The sequence below is a fragment of the Pinus tabuliformis genome, chromosome 6 (assembly GCF_031772625.1).
Source record: "Pinus tabuliformis cultivar Carrire ecotype Pingquan chromosome 6, CPIR1, whole genome shotgun sequence".
In the NCBI taxonomy this organism is placed as follows: Eukaryota; Viridiplantae; Streptophyta; class Pinopsida; order Pinales; family Pinaceae; genus Pinus; species Pinus tabuliformis.
The window spans coordinates 110846933-110860047 of NC_142292.1; positions in this window are offsets into that span (position 1 = coordinate 110846933).

Genomic DNA, 13115 nt, shown 5'->3' on the forward strand with positions numbered 1-13115 from the left:
TTTTAATTTTCAAGAACTTTTCTTGAATTTTTTTGGGAAGGAAAGGAAGTTGAATTATGGGGCATCACAGGGAAACCAAGAAAGATAATCAACTCTAACGGCATGACAAAGCTTCTAAAGAAAGAACAACATGGCGTAATTGCACAATTACGTTCAATAGAGGTTCAAACATCGAAATCATCTATTTCTCCAGATCTTCAAAGAGTCTTGGACAATCATTCCAAGGTATTTGAGACTCCCAAAGGCATCCCACCTATTTGTGATCATGATCATGCTATATATTTGATTCCAAGAAGTGTTCCCCCAAACAATAGGTCTTAACGAATATTCTTATGCCAAAAAGAGTGAAATTGAACGTATGGTTGCAGAAATGTTAGACGTTGGTATAATTCAACCTAGTCAAAGCTCTTTCTATGCTCTAGTAGTATTGTTGCACAAGAAGGATGGGTCATGGCCCATGTGTCTGTACCGGGGCGCTGCCCCAGACCCTGTAGAGGGGAGCTACCCGCCCCCCTCAAAACCCCCAGACAGGGGGGGATGCCGCCCACCCTGTGACCCCCCCCCCCCCCCCCCCCCCCCCCCCCCCGCTGCACAATCGGTGCAATGAAGGGTGGGCTCCGCCCCCCCTCTAACCCCCTGGTTCACTACGTCGGCTAGTCATGGAAAGAATATAACACAACCCAACATTCTCCCACTTGTTGTTTTCTTTCCACAGGGGGCCACAGGAGAGCTTAGTCATTTATCCAGCCCTCAAATGCCCATTGTTTCTCCACACCAGGAGAACTTCTCAGAGCTCACAGATTTTGTCAATGCATTTGCAGTATTCTTCAAAGTGTCCACCTTTACCAGCAACACCTTTTTGTCTTCTATCATATCCCTCACAAAGTTATACTGAACATCAATGTGCTTTGTCTTTGAATGATAAGCAGGGTTCTTTGCCAAGAAAATTGTACTTTGGTTATCACAGTCTATCCTTATAGCTCCATGTACTAACCCCATACTTGAACACAATCTCTGCAACCAAACTAATTCCTTGCTTGCATGAGTGGCTGCCATGTATTCTACCTCTGTAGTTGATAGTGCCACTACAGATTGCTTCTTACTCATCCAACTGACTGCAGCTCCAAATAGGTTAAACACATACCCACTTGTAGATCTTCTCTGATCCAAATCTCCAGCCCAGTCTACATCAACAAAGCCACGGATATCCAAAACTCTGTCGAATCTTTGTCTTCCTTGGTAGCACAAACCATAATCATTAGTGCCACGCAAATAAGTAAAAACCCGCTTCATTGTTGTCCAATGCTCCTTCCCTGGTTTTGACATAAACCTGCTCAATACTCCCACTGCATGTGCAATGTCTGGTCTAGTACAGACCATTGCATCCATTAGGCTACCGACTGCACTTGCATATGGAACACAAGACATATCCTCTTCCTCTTCTTATGTCTTAGGACACTATTCAGCATATAGCTTTACACCTACAGGAATAGGAACCTTCACCGGTTTACTATCTTGCATATTAAACCTCTGCAGTATTGTCTCGACATACTTCCTCTGGTTTAACCAGAGCTTCCTCTTTGCCCAATCTCTTTTAATTTCCATGCCCAAAATATAGTTTGCAGCACCAAGATCTTTCATGTCGAATTTGGAGGACAATTGGGTCTTCAAATCCTGGATAATTTCTTTGTCATGTCCAACCAACAACATATCAGCCACATACAAGACCAGATAAATAACACGGTCACCAATTAATTTAAAATACACACAGTGATCTGCTTTGCTTCTGGTGAAGCTAAGTCACCGTATAAATGTATCAAATTTATGATACCACATCCTTGGTGGTTGTTTTAACCCATACAGAGACTTCTTTAACTTGCATACCAGTTCTTTCTTACCCTTCATCGCAAAGCCTTCAGGTTGCTTCATGTAGATCTCCTTTTCCAGGTCCCCGTTAGGAGATGTTGTCTTCACATCCATCTGTTCTACCTCAAAATCAAAAGCAGCAGCAACAGATAAAAGTAATCTAATAGAAGTTACCTTGGCAACAGGAGAAAAAATATCACCAAAATCAATTCCCGACACCTGCGAAAAATCTTTTGCTACCAACCGAGCTTTGTATTTCTCCACCTTTCCTTCTTCATTTGTCTTCTTCTTGAACACCCATTTGTTGCCAATGGGTTTCCTTCTAGTCGGCAACTCCACTAGATCTTAAGCCTCATTTTTGTGCAAAGATTCCATTTCATCAACCATGGCCTCTTTCCAGAGTTTTCCATCCTCTGAATCTACTGCTTCCTTCATAGTTCTGGGATCATCATCAATAATAGATAAAGAAAAATTTGAACAAAAAGCAGATGGACTATACCTTTCTGGTTTCCTTCTTTCTCGAACTGATCTTCTTACATCCGGAGTTTGTGGCTCTTCATCTTCTAATTCCTCCTCTGCTGTAGAGTCTGATTCTTCCTCCTTTAGCTCAAAATCTATCTTCTTAGGTTCCTTTGGTTGGACTTCATGTTTAATAACATATTTCACCTCTCTGAACACCACATCTCGGTTGTATACAACCTTCCTTCTTGTTGGGTTCCAAAGCTTATAACCCTTTAAACCATCCTTATACCCAATAAATATGCACTTTTCAGATTTACTATCCAACTCGGTTCGTTTCTCCTTTGGAACATGTACATATGCATCACATCCAAATACCCTCAGATGTGAAAGAGAGGGTTTCTTACCAGTCCATACCTCTTATGAAGTCTTATCCTCCAACACTGATGAAGGTGATCTATTGACCAGGTAACATGATGTCTCCACCACCTCTGCCCAGAATTCTTGTCCTAACCCAACACCACTGAGCATGCTTCTTGCCCTTTCCATCAACGTCTTGTTCATTCTTTCTGCAACTGCATTTTGCTGAGGTGTATATGGAGTAGTCTTTTGTCGTGATATACCACACTTCTTATAGAATTATTCAAATTCCTTATTGCAAAACTCTCCACCGTTATTTGTCCTCGACACCTTTATCTTCTTCTCTCTCTGGTTTTCCACCAGAGCCTTAAATTATTTAAACCTGTCAAAGACTTCAGATTTCTTCTTAAGGAAATATATCCATGTATTCCTTGAGAATTCATCTATAAATGATACATAGTACACAGACTTACCCAGTGATGGAACCTTCACAGGTCCAAAGACATCACTGTGCACAAGCTCTGATATCTATTTCACCCTCTTACCACCAGAGGAGAAACTCACCCGATTCTGCTTCCCATATACACAATTTTCATAGAAATAAAAATCCAAAGAGCTATTACTCATACCTTCTACCATACCTTTACCATGAAGTATTCAAAGGCCCTTCTCTCCAATATGTCCAAGCCTTTGATGCCACAGCATGGTCTTCTCTCCAGAGACCACTAGATTTTCTACTCCACTTTCAGGAACCACAAAACTATTGCACCCATCAACAACAGTGCTACCTTGCAGCTTGTACAGAGTTCCAGTTTGAACTCCCCACATCAATACCAGTGCTCCCTGAACCATCTTGCAGGTATCCTTATCGAACACTGTTTTTACACCTGCATCGTCCAGCTTGCTTATAGAAAACAGATTTCTCACTAATGCAGGAATATGCAGAACACCTGGAAGTGTTCTAACCCTTCCACCTTGCAACTTCAACTTTACTTTTCTGCAACCAACGATTCTAGCCTTCCTATCATCTCCTAAGAAGACATCACTACCATCATATTTCTCATACTCGCAAAACCACTCTCTATGGGGAGTGAAGTGAAAGGATGCACCTGAGTCAATCAACCATGCCTCGTGATCTACATGTGTACTTGAAGAAGCCAAGTACACATCCCCACCTTCATCTTAGGTGGTTTTTGCCTCTGCAAAAGGAGCATCATCAGATCCCTTTCCTTTGTCAGGAGCTTTAGATTTACAGTCCCTTTTTTAGTGCCCTTCCTTTCTGCATTTCCAGCACACCACCTTTACAGGTTTTCCTAGAGATTTAGATCTCCCTCTAGATTTAGGTCTCCTACTCGATGACTTATTTTTGTTTATGTTCTGGGACCATCCTCATATAGACAAGGCATCACCATTATGGCTCTCCATATTTTTCCATCTCATCTCCTCCGTCAGCAAGGATGAGACTATTTCATCAAATTGCAAGGCAGTTGCATTGCTACCTATTGCAATAACTAGACTATCCCACGAATATGGTAGAGAACACAGCAAACTAATGCACTTATCTTCATATGAAATTTTGATATCAACAGATGATAACTGACTTACCACGGTATTAAACGCATTCAGATGCTCTATCACCGAGTCTCCATCTTTCATCCTCAGGTTATACATCTTTTTCCATAGGAACAGTTTATTCACCAGAGACTTAGATTGGTACAAAGTCCCTAACTTGTCCCACAAAGCCTTCGTCGTAGATTCCCCTAATACATTCAGCAATATTGAATCTGAGACACACAATTGTCTTGTGCTCTTTGCCTTCCAATCCAACTTCTTCCATTCTTCATCGGTCACTCCCGTTGGTTTAGTACCTGGATCTACCGCGATCCACTGATCTTTATCCACCAACAGATACTCCATCTTGAGTTTCCACAACTCAAAACTCTGACCATTAAATTTCTCGATCTCTATCTTTCCACTGCTCACCATCTTCTTTTACCACTAGAATCGATCTCGCAGATCTCCCACTGAACAGGGTCTACCACAGGCCCGAGCGAAACCCTTCAGCAACAAAGGTGTCCCCTTGAAGCCAAAACAGCTCTAATACCAAATGTAGGTTTGAACCCCTTACAAAAATTACTTGCATACGAATTCTAAAACATAAAAAATAAACAATGCGAGAGCATAACACATAAAAAACATATACACAAAGATTTTTCCCCTGGATCCAAAAACCGGGACTACCAGCTTGATTTCTTATTATGTTCCTTTCAATGTTACAATACATATTTATACATGCCGAAGCATCCAATACCATGGACCAAAAACCATGGACCGAAACCATCGCGTCCAAAACCATGTGCGAAAATCATTAAGAAAACCATAGGTGGGTCCGTCCAACCTAATATAGGGTCAAAAAAAAAAAAAAAATTCCTGGGGCATTGCCCCAGACCCCGTAGAGGGGGGCTACCTGCCCCCCCCCCCTCAAACTCCCTAGACAGGGGGGATTTCGGCCCCCTTGTAACCCCCCCACTGCGCAATCGGCGCAACTGAGTGTGGGCTCTGCCCCCCCTCTAACCCCCTGGTTCACTACGTGGGCTAGTCGTGGAAAGAATATAACACAACCCAACATTAAAAGGAGATCAACAAACTCACTATTAAAGATAAATTTCCCATTCCTATCATTGATGAATTATTGGATGACTTGCATGGAACAATTTATTTCACCAAGTTGGATCTTTGTTTAGGATATCATCAAATAAGAATGAAGAATGAATACATTTCGGAAAAAAAACATTTAGAACTCATGAGGGTCATTATGAATCTCTGGTCATGCCTTTTGGCCTTGCCAATGCACCTTCTACATTTCAAGGTTTGATGAATTCCATTTTCAAACCCTTCTTTAGAAAATTTGTGTTAGTATTTTTTGATGATATACTAATCTACAACAAGTCTTGGAAGGATCATGTTCAACATGTTGACAGGGTGCTCAAAATATTGGAGGAGAAACAATTATACAAAAAACCTCCAAATGTTTCTTTGGAGTACAAGAGGTGGAATATCTAGGTCATATTTTATCTCACGAGGGTATTAAGGTAGACCATGATAAAATTCAATCCATTAAAGAATGGAAAAGCCCCACAACCATAAAGCATATGTGAGGATTTATTGGGTTGACAGGGTATTATCCCAAGTTTGTTAAGAATTATGGGAGAATAGCAACACCTCTAACTACATTACTGAAGAAAGATGCATTTTCTTAGACTCCTGAAGCAACTAAGGCCTTTAAACATATTAAAAAGGAAATGTGCCAAGCATCAGTCTTAGCTACTTCAAACTTCAAAAAAACCTTTATTATGGAATGTGATGCCTAGAGAAATGGAATTGGTTTTGTTTTAATGCAAGAGGGAAGACCCATTGCATTTGAAATCCATCCAATCAAAGGAAAGTATTTACAAAAAGCTATTTATGAGAGGGAAATGTTGACAATACTACATGCACTTAAGAAATGGCGACCTTACCTAATGGGAAGACACTTCAAGGTAAAACATATCATGATAGTCTTAAATACTTTTTAAAACAAATATTATCTTCAGAAGAGTAGAAAAAATGGGTCACAAAGATGTTGGGTTATGACTTTGAAATCATCTACAAAAAAGGGAAGCAAAATGTTGTTGCAGATGCATTCTGAAGAAAGGATGAGGACATGGAAGCATTTCTTTGTGTCATTTCTATTATCCAACCATATTGGATAACTGAAGCAAGGGAAGAATGGAAGAATGACGAAGAAGTGTGGGAACTCATTCAAAAGTTGCAACAAGATCCCAGTACATCTGATACATTTAGCTAGAAAAATAATTCATTATGGTACAAAAATCGTTTATACCTTTGTCAGAATTCTCAACTCAAACAAAATATTCTTCTAGAATTGCCAACCTCTCTCTCAAGAGGGCACTCAGAATTTTAAAAAACTTACCACAAGGTTAAGAAGGAATTTTTTTGGGATGGCCTTAAATGTGATATTCAAAAGTTTGTGGCAAGATGTTTGGTTTGCCAACAAAATAAAGTTGAGACAATTAAGGCTCTGGGTCTGTTACAACCTTTATCCATTCCAATTCAATGTTGGGAGGAAGTTTGAATGGATTTTATCATAGGCTTACTCAAGTCCAAAGGAAAGAGTGTCATCATGGTTGTATTTGATAGACTTACCAAGTATGCACACTTTTGTGCATTATCTCATCAATTTAAAGGTAGTACAATTGCTATTGCATTTATGAAAACAATTCAAAAGCTACATGGAAACCCACAGATTATTATAAGCGATAGAGATCCCATTTTCAATGGAAATTTTTGGGCGGAATTATTTTCTTGTCTGGGTACTCAATTAGCTCATAGCTCATCTTATCATCCTCAATCTGCTGGGAAAACTGAGATAGTGAACAAGTGTTTGGAAGGATATCTTCGTTGCTTTGCATTTGATAAACAAACACAATGGGTCAAGTGGTTACCTTTGGTTGAATGGTGGTATAACACTTCCTTCCATACTGCAGCAAAAATGACCCCATTTATGGAACTTTATGGATATCATCCACTATCCATCACATCAACTTTAAGAGAAAACTCTAAGGTTCAAGTAGTGGAAGATCACATCGAGCATCAATAACAAGTTCTCCAACTCTTAAAGGATAACCTCACTTTGGCGCAGAATAGAATGAAACAACAATCATATCAACATCGTAGCGAAATAAGTTTTGATGTAGGTGACTGGGTATTTTTACGACTACAACCATAAAAACAAATGTCCCTCAAGAAAGCTAAGAAGGATAATAAAGTATCACTAAAGTATTATGGTCCTTACAAGGTGTTGCAAAACATTGGTACTATGGCATACACATTTGAGCTTCCTGCATCTTCCCGAGTGCACCCAATTTGCAATGTTTCATGGTTAAAGAAGGTTATAGGTGACAAGCTCCCAGTTCAAACAATATTGACAAAACTTGACAAGGAAAGAAAAATCGCATTGGAGCCTGAATCTGTCACGGAAACAACAACTCGACAGCTACGAAATCAATAAATTTCATATTATCTCATCAAATGGAAGAACTTACCCGCTGACGATTCCACATGGGAGGATGAGAATTTTATACAGAAGCATCCAAAACTACTCAAGCGTTGAGGAAAACACTTTTTTGAAGGAGAGGGGCATGTAAAGTCCCTATAATACTAGTGTATTCTCTCATTGTTTTTTTCAGTGTAGCCCCCTTATTGTTACTATTATGCCCATGTAGTCCCCATATTGTTATTATTGTGCCCCATAGAATCCCACTATTGTTATTGTTATGCCCTTACATTACTATTTTTATGTTGACTTTGATTATACTGTGACCCCTTAGACTCCTGTTGTAGCGGCTATAACACTCCTCCAAAAAATTTCCTTAGCTTCGTTTTGGAGCCTCCCTACCAACCATCTTTGGCAGCATGTCTTGCCTTGATAAGTACTTATGCTTTAGTTGAGATTTCGTGGCTTATCAGCTTGTGTTTGCTAGCTTGTTTTCCTTCCACCCGCAAGCTGACATTCTATGACTTGGTCATTAACTCACTGTTGTTCTCACTTTAAGAATTGCGCAAAACTAGAAGGAAACCAGCCTTGCTCTCTAGAATTACGTAGAGCATCAAGGCAACTACTACTCTTCAGAAATGTGCAGAGCAAGCAGACTGCCTTCCCTCTGAAAATTTCAAAAAGCACCCCATCGCTAGGATTGCTCTCAAAATTTACGCAAATCTGGTTGACAACCTTGGCCTCAGTCCAGAAATTGCGCAGACCCTGAAGGGCAGCCAAAGCCACTCAACCCAGAAATTATGCAGAAGTCATCCAGAGGATTGCAGTCCATTGCATGTGCTCCCAAGTTGACCAGTTCCCTCCAGGACTGACCAATTTTGCTTTGCATGCATGGGTTATTTTTTCCCAAAAAGAAAAAATCAAAAAGGATCCCTAGATTTTAGGGATCTATTTTTAGCATTCGGGGTTACATGCAAAAACCATTTTAAAAACCTCTTGCGAAGAGTCACTTTTTCCTAGATTTGTGGCATACGTATCATAAGCCTCGATCTTATCAAAACTATTTATTCAACACTTCAGAGATCATTCTTCACTTCGATCTTGGAACTATGGCATCCCCCATCACATCTAGGATCATTCGGCACACTCAGCTCAACTTTTTCCAGGTAAGTCTGCTTTTCATGTCTTTTGCTTTTTTTGTCACTTTTTGTATTTCAGTTCATGTGAGTGTTGTTTGCTTGGTTTTGTTGAACGCTTGTTATCATTTTAATGCATGTTATCTTGTACAAGCATTGTTTCAAGTTTTTCATTGCACCTCCTTGCTGTCGCACGCATGATACTGTCTCTGCACTGACAATCGTTGTTGCGACGACTCACTTCACACACTTAATTGTTTTCCCATTTACTGAATCTTGCACTCATTGATTGCATGCATGTCCATTCACTCATGTATGCACTCATCTTAACACATGCATTCAACCTTTACCATTTTTCAGTCGCCCGTTGGCAGGACTAGGCTGCCTTGGCTCGGACCTTGCCTTGCCCAGCTTGCACTATGCATTTCTGGGATGGAAGGCTCTACCTTGCTTCCAGAAATTCTGCAGAGCTTTCCTAACACTGATCTCTAGGCTTTCTCTATGCAATTCTAAGAGGCAGTGCCATGTTGGCCCACGAAATTACACAATGCAATTTTACAGGGTTGTAGTCAAGCTGACTAAAACTATGCATTATGCAGTTTCAGTCCTCAGCAAGCCAAGATGGACTATGCTCTACGCAGTTTCAGTAGTCAGTCAACCCACTGATAGTCCGGACTATGTTCTGTGCAGTTCTGGAAGTCAGTCTCCCAGCCTCCCGATGAAAATTGCACAAATCTTCCAGTGAGTCACCCAAGTGTGTTGCATGTCAGTCCTTAAGTTGTTTTCATTTCCAACGGACAGATTGCTTGCCATGAGTGTTTCTTTGTCTCCAGGTATCACAGGTGTTCGTCCGTCTCTCAGAAGTACATGTATAATGGCTTCCAAGAGAGCAAGGTCAAAGGACACCATTGAGAGTGCAACTGGAGATGTGGTCGAGCAAGTGTTTATGAGTTTTCCCATCTATGAAGATACTAAGTTGTTCATAGACAAGGAGATCGAAATGAAATGACATGAGATCAATGACATCTTTTCAGACACATTTGAGGAGAATCTAGAGGACCATAGAGTCTATGTCAACATACACAAGTCTGGCTTGTACCGGATTGCATACAGGTATCCCGCGTTTCCATGTGCGGACATGATCCACTGGATTGTCTCGCATATTGATCTAAAGACAATGGTGTTGATTAGTGTCAGTGGAACAAAAAATTTTACCTTCAGGGTAAAGGACTTTCAGTAGATGTATCACTTGCCACAGCTGATGATCACAATGGATGTGCCCTTCACCAGGCCCAACAACAGTGCAAATTCAAGAGACATCTTGAAGAGCTAGGTGAGAGAGCCATCTAAGTTCAGGATGACACCAAACCAAGTGTACAAGACAAGGATATTGTGGAAGGCTTATCAACTCTTGGTCAGCATGCCACTTATACGGTCGGGAGAGTACATAGACCTTCTTGCCGAGTTGGGTGATTGTGTTGGATGAACTGGCGAACGAAGGAAGACCTTTCAATTAGTTTGACATGTTGGCTCTTGAGCTGAAGGGATAAGCAACAGAAGCCCGGTATCCGCCCAAGGGTAAGAAAGCAAACCTTTTCATGTCCGCTTACATACTTGATGCAATCTGTGCCCGCCAGCAGTTCCTAGGCTTGGGTTGGGCATGGACACCTTCAGAAACCTCTGTGCACACCTATTGCAACTTGTTCTCCGAGTGAAGCTTCTGTGGAGTTATAATACAATTATCAGACCACTTAGTCACCTCGGTGTACATGATTATCTTTGAGCAGGATCCACCTTGCATGTCACAGGCAGTGATGGAGGCATTGGTAAACATAACAGATTTGTATGTCTCACCCCTTTGAACCTTCATTTGAATGTACAACGTGGAGAAGGCTCCACATGTTTTGCCGAATTTTTCCATGGATAATTCGGTCATGCAAGAAGTTGCATATCACATCTCAACAGGTTTATCAGCGAGACTACACAAGAAGAAGAAGGCACCCTGGCCCGCTCTTCCTTTACGGATCAGGTTGTATGAGATCCAGAATATCAAGCATGCTGAGGCCGAGACGGAGGAATTCAAGAGGTTCACCTTTGACACTAGAAGTTTCAATCCATATGACTCACATTGCTTAGTGAAGGACCACTGTGCGAGAGTGTATCATCCTTGGATCCACGGGGCATGTCAATGAACTGAGGAAGACCCATGGAGATACTTCTATAACTTCTCAAGGATCAATGAACCAGTCAAAATTGTTGTAGAGTGGTTAGCAGTGTAGAAGGAAGCAACATCTCATACATCAACATCATCAGCAGTAGTAGAGGGTGGCAGACTTGTGTTTGACAAAGGAAAGAGGAAGGTTGTTGATAGCACAGAGGTGGAGCAAAGCTACAAGTTCAAAGCAGATCCACTTGTGTTAAGAGCAGCTTTGGAGATTGAGGTGAAGAGGTGACAATGCGACAGAAGGATCATGAAAAGGTAGAGGGAGAAGCAAAAGTTGGAGGAAGCATAAAAGGAGTTGCAGGAGTTGAAGCAACAACTCAGGGAAGAACAAGAGTTGCACAGAAGAGAGAAGGAAGCGCAACAGGAACAAGAACAACAGGAGGTGAAACATGCACACATTGATGAAACTGTACCTATACAGGTTATTGATTCATCCCAATAGTTGGCACATAGCATACAGGGTGAGTAGTCACAGGAGCAGGAATTTGCTCAGGAGATTGAACAAATGTTGGAACAGATGGACATGGATGTGGTTCAGCCAAAGTTAGATCGGGACATTGACCTCATGCCTCAGAACCAAGAGGTCACTCCACTAGCTTCACCATATTTGGGAGCAGAGCAAGTCCCAAGTGATCAAGGAGACACTGAAATCCTTGAGGACAATTCGGAATCAGATGTGCACAACATATAATTTGACGAACCACAACACATATTTGTGCAGTCACGTAGAGTTCCCACTCCAGATGTTCATGTATCTCCTACGCAATTTGAAGAATGAGTGATCGTGTACGATGTGCGCAGACATCCAGCTACATTGGTCGATGCTACCAAGGCATATGCCAGAGCCACCAACTCAAGCGTTAGATTCTTGATAGCTGAGAATGAGCGCATAGCTAAGGAGTTACAAGCAACCAAGTAGGGAGAAGAGCAAGTTAAAACATCTACTAGAGCATAGTTGAGGAAAGCGATACTTGATGAAGTATAGTCTCTCGAGACAGTCATGCAAAAGATGTACTTCATGTTCGTCACCGTGCATAAGTCAGTTGTCCATCTGAATGGTTGGCAGCAATGTTGTTCTAGGAAAGCACACATCTTGTCAGACGTACACATTGTTGTCGATCACATGCAAGTATGGACAATGAGGTACAAGGGAGCCCCATTGCACTTGCCAAAGATGATGAAGCCAAAGGCAGTGGAGCTAAAGGCACACATCCAGAGTCAGATACAAAACTATGAGGAACTCCCACAGCTCATCACTAGCTTACAGGCTTCACATGCACGAGTGTTGAGGAGCATGTATGTCATTGTGTGCACGCATGCAATCCCATCCATTGGCACACTCACCGAGGCAAAGGTAAAGAACCAAGTCTGATTGGAATTGGAAATGTACTTTGATTAGTTGATGTGCATAGCCACCACCGCAAACTTGCAGATGAGCGCAAACACTATACATCAGTATGTCGTTGGTCCAACTGCACTGAAGACCATGATGCACATGTTATCTGATGAGTTGGATAGAGGTGCCAAATTAGTGTACCCAGATGAAACAAAGGCAAGAGTTCGCTTTTAGAAGGATGTCACCACATAGTACACAGACACCATAACAGACTACCAAGCTTGGCATCAGTTCACCACCATCGATCATCGAGAGGATGTCGAAGAGTTAGTCTTCCCACAGCTGTCTGAGTCTTAGTGATGTCTTGCATGGTTTACTCAAGCCTATTTTTTCTCACATGGGTACATGTACAAATTGTATTGTAAACATGTTGTAAAGTGAAAGATCAAGTGTCAATAGTAGAATGTAACAATCATGTGTAAGTTGAAGAGTCACGAGGGTAGGTGAAGAGTCACAAAGGGGAATGTCAAGGGTCACCCCACCCTTTGCTATTTATAGAACCTCATAACTCATTGTACAAGCTTTTGGGAGCCAAGCTTCTAAAAGGTATAACTTAGAGAAAGCTTGGAGTGTATTATAACGAGCCTTGGCTTCTCCACAATGTAGAGCTAGTACATC